The 9,268-nt window shown below is 27.8% G+C and overlaps 1 protein-coding gene and 1 non-coding gene across 3 annotated transcripts in view; both read right to left on the reverse strand.

Moving 5' to 3' along the window:
* Window positions 1-1,072, reverse strand: part of LOC111617930 (PR domain zinc finger protein 1-like) — a 21,173-nt gene extending 20,101 nt beyond the window's left edge. For both annotated transcript variants that reach the window (XM_023359315.1, XM_023359307.1), the window contains exon 1: window positions 1,002-1,072. The gene's annotated coding sequence lies outside the window, so the exon portion shown is untranslated. The remainder of the gene's footprint in view (window positions 1-1,001) is intronic.
* A 6,291-nt stretch (window positions 1,073-7,363) lies between these two features.
* On the reverse strand, window positions 7,364-7,435 carry Trnaq-uug. Its single transcript has one exon. It is a non-coding gene; the product is annotated as a tRNA-Gln (tRNA).
* Window positions 7,436-9,268: the final 1,833 nt, after the last annotated feature.

The following is a 9,268-nucleotide window of genomic DNA, read 5'->3' on the forward strand; positions in this document are numbered from 1 at the left end:
TTATTATACATAAAATTTGATAATTTATATTAATATATAAAATTTAATAATGCAAATTAACAGTTAATTATTTATTAACTTCTCGGTATTAAATAAATTTGTCAACAGAATTATTAAATTGAAACATGAATTATTTACTATTAACTTTCATTTAAGTTTATTCATTATTAACGGGTGCAGTTATTTAATTGACGTAAAGAAATTTCTAAGAAATTGTTACTTAAGTTTACTGCTACGAATAGGAAGGATGTTGTTTTTGAAATGTCAATGAACTTTTTTTTCTAGTTTTTGCCGAAAGTGAAACGGTATTGAATCATTTATGAATCAATCGTTAGCAATACACCGAAAATTACCTCATGGCTTCCGGTTTGTGGGCAGCGATGACAAAATTTTAAAGCTGGAAGGAGTGAGAAGCAGATGTATTGTACTTACGGGATCGAACGTTATAATTTCTGTATAGTCGAATAAGTTTTAACAGTTCAACGAGTTTCATTCAAAAGATGAGAAAACAGATACGCCCTGTATAATAAAGGGCCTGATAAATCGCTTCTATTATATCTTTACAAAAAAGGTGTTTACAATGTTAACACATCACTACTTCCACTTAAGCTTATTGAAATAAAAGGGAAACATTCCATTTGAATCTCGATTAATTCTAATTAAAATAATATACTTTTTTTTTAAATTAATTAATGTTAATAGGATCAGAAGTTGCAAGAAACACGAGAAACTTCGATTATCCGTTATAACCTATTTGAATTTACATAATAAAGCTTGTATGTTTTTTAAATCATTGTAAAGCTGCGTTTCCCAAAGTTGTGACATTAGTATACCCGTTCTTAAATTGTCGCAAGTGCCAAGTAGCCTACTCTCCTGGCAAAAGAGAAAATTTAAAAAAAATCTTTTGCAAGCTACCCAATACAGCACCACAACCGAGTAAGAGAATTAATATGAAATATATTATTTATTGGAAAATTTACACGTTTAAAATAATTCGTTACCACAGCGTTATTTCTTGATTCTATGTGTCAGTGGTACACAGTCGAAAATTTCCATGACGCCATAATCTTTCGTGTATTCCCGGGGGGTGTGCACGTGCCACACTTTGGAAAATACTTTTGTAAAGTGTACCGGTTTTCCTACTCATCTAATAATAAAATATCAATATGCTTAATTTATTGTTTAGCATCCAAATTGTTTATTTATTAGCATTTCCGATAAATTTGAACTTTTCTTCGCGTAAATATATTACGAATTTATTTAAAATGTTTCAATGAAGTTATCTTTTGTTTAAATGCCAGTAAAATGCTAAGTATTTTTAAAAATTACACTGTCAATTTGATTATTTAATTTCATTTAGTTTAAAATAATATCATTTTTGTTATTTTCAGATATTGATTTGATTATCACAAATACAACAAAAAGACAAATTCTGTCTATCTTTAAATTAAGATATAATTTTCAATTGCTCAAAAACTCAAAAATGCTTAGAATCATATAATAAAAAGATATTAAGCTTTGAATTATTTAATCCATAACAGAGTTAGTTATAAAAGTATACATAAAATCTATCTATATCTATTTGTATGTAGTATAGGCTATATAAAATTAATGTGGGGAAACTGTTGTCTTAGGGAATTCCCTAATTGTAAATAAAATAAATAAATAAATTATTGTATATTTTGATATAAAAATAATGTAGAAAATTACAGTGAAATCGTGAATATACTGTAACTACAGTTTATGATATTTTTATTTATATTATTTATTTATTATTGACAAAGAAATGTAAATAAATAGATTATTCATGTTAGCATTCGCGCAACACAACTTTTAAGAATCATTGTCACAAATCCCATTGTATATAAGCCAATAGGAAATTTTTTAAAAATCATATTAGCTTTGTTTCTAAAATATTTGAATTTAATTATTTTCAAAATTAAAAAAGTGTTACATTATATCAATTTGTTATTTATTGTTATTTTGAAATGAAATGTTTGATTTATAGAAATGTCAACAAAAACAAAACAAAAATTATAATAGTACATTTTCTAAACGTGTTTTAAATCTTGATTATTTTATGCTTTTGATAAGTAGTTTATCGGGTTTGTAATATCATTTTTTTTAATGTTAAGTAAAATTTTTTCTTTGAATTCTCACAGGATTTTTAAAATTGTTATTAATTTTCTAATGCAGTTTATTTTTTATTTTTTAAATTTATATTTACTTTTTTTTGATGTTTTATTAATTTAATTTGTTTTTGCAGATTTTTAGTTTTTCTTTTTGAAATTTGTCAACTGTTAAAACATTTATCTTACTATTTCATAGAATTCATAAACTTTTAGAAGATATGCATAAAAATTTTAAANATTTCCGTGTCTCATTATTTAAAAAACTAAATAAGGAAAGAAATTCGTGTAACTATTTTAAAATATATTAATTAAAATGCTGTTTACATAATAAATCTGCGGTAAATTTTCTATACTTATTGTATCAAAATGCAACAAAAATGCGAACACCGATTGTTGAAATATAAACGGTTAGTTTAAAATCATTAAAAAAATTTTGTAATTTAGTTATCAGACAGAAATTTTTTTTAAATTAAAGTTGTTTATGTATAATGTATTTATGAAGATATTTTTAAAAGTCTCAAGTTTCGAAGAAAGATAATACTTTGCCTCTATAAATAGTGTATTTTCTTTTAAGTACCTTGCTTACGCCCGTATTTTAGATGAGAATGTTATGAATATGAGCCTACGTACGCCTTTGCTGCTGCCTACACCTTTACTTTTCTGGACTCTCTCTGTGGATGTTTACCAGTTTGTTCATGATTTCAGCATATATGAGACGATAAACACAAATATCAACTTTTTGGAAATAAAAAGTGTTTTCCATCAAAAGTTGTTTTTCCGGGGTCAGGTCATAAGGTTAACCCTCTTGTGACCGATGAGGGGTTCTGTTTGGCATCAAAGGATCTCCAGGTGGGATAAAGGGAAAAGCGAAATGACCCTTTTGACCTAAGTAGCAGATTGTGTTGCAAAAGGGTGGGAGGTTGTCACACCAAATTTCATGCAGTTCATTAGTGTAGTTTATCCTTCCAGCTGTTTCCGCCGAATCTTAAATTTCCATGTATCCTTTTTCATAACTGTAGAAAGGAGTGAGCTTAGAATTGAGTTAGGCAAGTTGGTTAATTATTCCTTTTTCACTAACTTTATAATACTTAGTTTATCCTTTTTAAAATGATATTTACTTTGTTATATATTTTAAACTTAATATCTTAGTAAACTTAGATATGATAAAATTACAAAAGAAATTTTGAAAGATACGCACGACCAAAGACAAGAAATAGGTCTTAAGTGCATTTTGTGCAAAGAAATGGAAATACAACATCACGACATTGCTAACTCTAAGAAAAACCCAAGTTATTTATTTTCTCCAGGTAAGGCTATGCTTCATTGATCTATATGGACCTATATTCCTAGCTGCATACTTATCTATTTTTCGAAACTGGTTTAAGTAACAGACTAAAAATAAACACTATAAATCAAACACATTAAACTTTTATAACGCTTCAGTTTTCAAATTAACTTATAACAATTGATTCTCATACAAATACATACAAATGTTTTTTTTTCTTTCATTTCAAATTAGATTAAACTTCGGGCTATAGTTAATACATAGAACTGCTTCCGTTTACGTTAAAAAAATAGCATGAAATCTCCCTTCAAGCTGATTAATTATGTAAAAGGGATCAGGATATCAAGAATCAATCAGGATATTTAGCGAATAAATTAAGTATTTTTTAATTGTACTTTATAATTGAGACTGTATATTTTGTCGATAAGATGAAATTATCAGATATTTCAAACGATATCGTATACATCTTTATTATTCAAGTTTTATTTTTTTTAATTCAAAATAACCAACATTAAAAAATAGAAAGATATTTAAATAGATATCATTACTAGAATTATCCAGTCACATGTACACGCTGCACGTGACAAAACATTCTTCATATAATATAGACCAGTGGGGTGAATGACCGGATCTCACCTGATCTGAACTTGGCAATGATTCACTTTTTGTTGTAGATTGCATGCGAGTCAATTTGACCTGCATTATTCTCACTGGGTTAAGTTACTAGTGGGTCTTTCAGTACGAAAAAAATGTGTAAAGTGTAATTTTACAATGCAACGATTCGAATTCGAACTCAGCACCTATCCTAAATATATTTCACTATTTAATCACTTTAACTTAAAACTCCTTTAATTGTTCATCGTTTTATTATTAGACTTTTACTAATTTTCATACGAAATTATGATATAGGTTATTGACCGCGCATAACCGTATATAGTCATGGACGAATATCAGTTAGTGGGTTGGATTTTTTTTAATATAAGATAACCTTTCTGTTTTTATTATCTATTAGAATTTTTAATACCGATAAATTTAACGGTCGGAATGTTTTATTAACAAGCTATTTTGTGCTTTTATTATGAAACAAATAGTAACAACAAAAAATTCAAATCCGTTTTAAAGTTGCTCATCCTTCATCAAGTTTTAATATAATTTTTTTTTTCTAAGAAAGATAAATGAAACTATGAATCTTTAAAATTTAATTACTTTCATGGTTGAAAAACTGGTTAAAAATTAATGATATTAAATCATATAATTCAGATCGTCATTAATTATAATTTTTTTTTTCTAAGAGTGACTCGCTAATACAAATATTGCAATTCACTACGTAATTTAGAATAAAAATAAACAAAATCATCTTTACTATTTAAATCTTAAANAAAGCTTTTTAAAGTCTGTTCTTTTATTATAAAGAATGACTCTCTGTTTTATTTATTAGTTTTTAAATAATAAAATGATTAATTTGTCTTCAATAAATATTGCGAAAGTGTGTGATCTGATAATGTCAACATTAATTTCATAAAAAACTTAAAAATTATAGTTAAATAAAACAAATTATAACAAAATTCATATCATAAAACTATTTTATCTTATTGAAACATCAAATCATTCCTTGAATTTACTGTAATAGGTCACGAGGGAAAATGATAAAGAAGAGTATGTGAAGATAAAATGAATAATATATTTTCTAAAGAATTCACTACTAATAGAAATTACATAAATTTAATAAGCCGTACACACATTACATTACATATAATTTGTTACACAATATCAATTATAATTGGTCTTAAAAAATACAAAATTATTTCTTTTTTTTGTTTATTATTTTTATTTTTTACATAGAAGAACGTAGTTTTTATTAGAAATATTTTAAACACATAATAAAAAATAAAAACAAAATTATAACACAATTAGGAGTAATCAAAGTTTTCTANGTATAACAATATACTATAAATTTTGTCAACGCTTAGGTTGTAAATAAGTAACGATTAAAGGACTATTAAAGAAATTTGACAATTATTCATACTTTAAGACTTGATTTTCTAAATTATTATTGAAATAATAATTAAACATTTGTTAAATCCTTTCCTTGATATTTGTTTATTTATTATTATATACTGTCATATATTCAACAGATTACTACTTCCTGCACATAAAAAACAAGAAATAGGGGTTCATCTTATTCCACTTTATCCTTATGTCATAAAAAGAAACCTGCGTTATTGTACTGTACATGAAGATGATACCATAGACAAGCGGAAACTATAAAATAAATTAAGAAAAATAAGTTTATTAATTTTAATACTAAATATCATGCTTATAATGACATAGTTTTTCTATCTATATTTTTTAACAAATACGACTATTTGCATATCTAATCTGTCGCATTTATATGTGATTAGTTTCTTATTATGGCATTTTATTTCAAAGATGGCTTATCATCCTACAATGGTCTGTAATCTTCAAACTAATTAAATAGCGACACGCCTAGTAAACAAATATATTAGCCTTTGATATTTTCACGCATTATTTCTTTCATTTATAGGAAGAAAATAAAAGAAAAATTATTTGTATTATTATTTTATTAAACTATAATTTCTAATTTTTAAAACAGTTAAAAGTTACAGATCTAACTTTTATTCATAGAACCTATCTATGGCAAGTATATGACTATGCATTTTTTTTTTTTTTTTACTAATGTGCATCTCTATTGTTTAATAATAAATATACATGTTGACCTAAATATATTTTTCACTAAAAAATAGAAACGATTATATGTTCAATCTAACTAAAAATTTATTGGACAAGTTTAATTTGTGAAAGGTAGCATCAGCAAAGCAAAGTGACCTTAACAACAATGGAAGCTTTTCAACTAAAGTAAACATTTTCCACGTTGATACTCGCTATAGAACAGGAGGGGGTCAAAAGTCCTTAGAGAAAAGCAGCATTCTCTTGGGTGAAACCCGGATGTCAGGTTATATTTGTAAAACATTCATGTGTATGAATGAATGTGTACGTATACATATTATTACTCGCAACAATATCGTAAAGAAAACCAGAAATGCCATTAATTATAAGAAAGTTAATAATTAACATTACTGTTAAACTAAAGAGTTAAATTGTTTAAAAGTAAACAGAGTTAAAGAAAAATTATCAGCAGAATACTAATTTTAGGATGCGAACGTAACGGGGAAGTGCATATAAAACACATAGCACCATCTGTTGACTTAAACAATCATCATAACAATTAATATATATATATATATTTAAAAACAGTATTAAAAGCACAAGCAAACTTAGTAGTAGCAAGATGCTAGCTAATTTATTCAACCTATAAAATCTCGATAAATATTTATTTAACTATCATCTAAAAAAAAAAAAAAAAAAAAAAATATCTTTATAGAAATAGAATTAATTTATTGGTAATCAGACTCAAGGTTACACTGGACACATATATATTAGTTATTTTGACCAATAATGTTTTTGTAAACAGTTACATATCAATCAGAAAATATCTCAAGGTCTCGTCCTTGCAAGGTCTTTGCCTCATATTTGATTAAACATAGTCTACGATCAGGTTAAGTTCAAGGATAGGACCATTAGGAAATTTTTAACCTAATTCAAATTTAATTAAAAATTTATAACATAAAAAGTGATTGGAAGAGGAAATAACATGGCAGGCGCAATTAATAAAAAGAGTCTTATATCATTCTTTTATCTATTATATATTAAAGATATATTTCATGCATTTACGTCTTTAATTAATCATTAATGTTAAATTTCCTAATCATTATTATCATATTAAAAAGCGCGAAGTTAATTTTAAGTATAAAAAGAAATCAAGATTTTATATAGATAAACGTTAAATGTATTTATTAAGTATTATGAAGTACTTAAAAGTTTTAAAAGGAATTTTAAAAGGTAATAAAATAAATAAAAAGTAACGAGGTCCCACCGAGATTCGAACTCGGATCGCTGGATTCAAAGTCCAGAGTGCTAACCATTACACCATGGGACCAAGTTGAAGCTACACTTTTTACAGTGACAATTTATAGTTAGTTAAAATACTTTTAAACGTTGCAGTTGTAATTTTTATACTTATTGATTGAACTGACATTATTATTATTATTATTTTCCTTGTAGTAATTGCTTTTTTTACAGTTAGAATAACATTATTCTTCACGAAACGACTTGAAGTTATGAATTACTGCGTCCCCTAGCGGAACTTTTAAAAATTATCAATAAACCAAACGTGTACATTTTGTAAATCTAATACAGTACGAGGATTAAATTCGAAACTCCAAACTTTTAATACTATGCCCAAAAAACATATTTTAAAAAAATTTTGCACATAGAATTGAGAAAAGGTTCATTATTTCGGGATGATAAAATATTCGAATTTGAATGTTCATTCACATTTAGGAAATTTTTATTAATTAGTAATTGATCTAAATTTGAATCACAAATAACCGCGAAAGATTAACTAACTTCATATAAAAGCAAAACTCATTAATAGAATGCCCACAAATAATTGCATCCTCGTATTTAATATCAAATATTTATACAGTACCGTGAAATATTTGCTACGTCAACGTTATGAGAAATTACTCTTCTCTGTAGTTAGAATTTCTCAGTTAATTTAAAAACGACTTTCTCTGAAATTCAGTTCTCATTTCTGATTCTTCACTCTGAGAAGAACTGGAGACATTTCCCTATTCATCACAGTTTCAGTCATTCCCATAATGGAGGCGGCAAGATATTGAAAGAACAGAGAAAGCCGATTTACCAGGCTACGAGTTCTAACAAAGCATTTTAACGTAGTGTTTCAAGCGAAACGAACTATGTCATTGGTTTGCATATTCGGCTATTTTAAAGCCACTTTACTATGCAACGCGTCCATATTCGAATCAACCAATTTCTGAAAACTTAAGTCGACTCTAGTCCTTAAAACAGTCGAAGTGTTTTACCACGTCGCGCGGCTAGATGGTCGAAAGGTTAAGCAATTTCTCATTCAGTCGCCGTCATTGTGAACCTGGCCGAACTCATGATGGACAAGCAAAAAAGGGACCCTCTTGGTGTTCGTACAGGGGGGAGAAGTTGACTTAAGGTAGAAATCAGGGCTGCGGAGTCGGTAAAAAAACACCCGACTCCGACTCCGACTCCGACTCCGACTCCTCTAGCCAGAAATTCCTCCTGACTCCGACTCCGACTCCGACTCCACAGCCCTGGTAGAAATGTATATATTTTTTTCAAATACAGTAGTCTGTTCTTCCCAATAATCCTGCCGTCAGATACCGCTTTTGATGGCCTAAGATCTAATCGAGGAAACTAGAAATTTTGGAATTTATGAATACTACTAAAGATATTTTATTAATTAATATTCTTTTAAGTCGTAAATTTTTCATGTGTTTTGGGTGTGTGCATATGTATAATCATCAAACCATTGAGAAAAATCAAAATCAATTTAATAAGAACACACAATTTAATGATTCTCAGTAGGCAGTAGGGCAGGGGTGGCCAAACCGTGGCGCATGCGCCAAACTTGGCGCATTGGACGATTACAAGTGGCGCTTTAGTCAGTTCTGAGCAACATTGCCAGATTTGGCTTCTTTGCAATTAAGAATATTACATAGAAAATTAATTTTTTATAGTCTGTCTTGGCAAGTTCATTTGTTGCACAATTCGTTGCAATCAACTTTACAGATAAAATGAGTGTTCTCCACATAGTAAATTACAGTGTATGCATGTATGTTTATTTTCGATCAGTGCATAGGCGTCTAAATGACAGTGCTACCGTCCGGACAGTCCACGAGTCGGTTGGACTGCTACACCTGTTGACCTTTTTTTTTTT

The sequence above is a fragment of the Centruroides sculpturatus genome, unplaced genomic scaffold (genome assembly GCF_000671375.1).
Source record: "Centruroides sculpturatus isolate CEXI.00-Female unplaced genomic scaffold, Cexi_2.0 scaffold57, whole genome shotgun sequence".
Lineage (NCBI taxonomy): Eukaryota > Metazoa > Arthropoda > Arachnida > Scorpiones > Buthidae > Centruroides > Centruroides sculpturatus.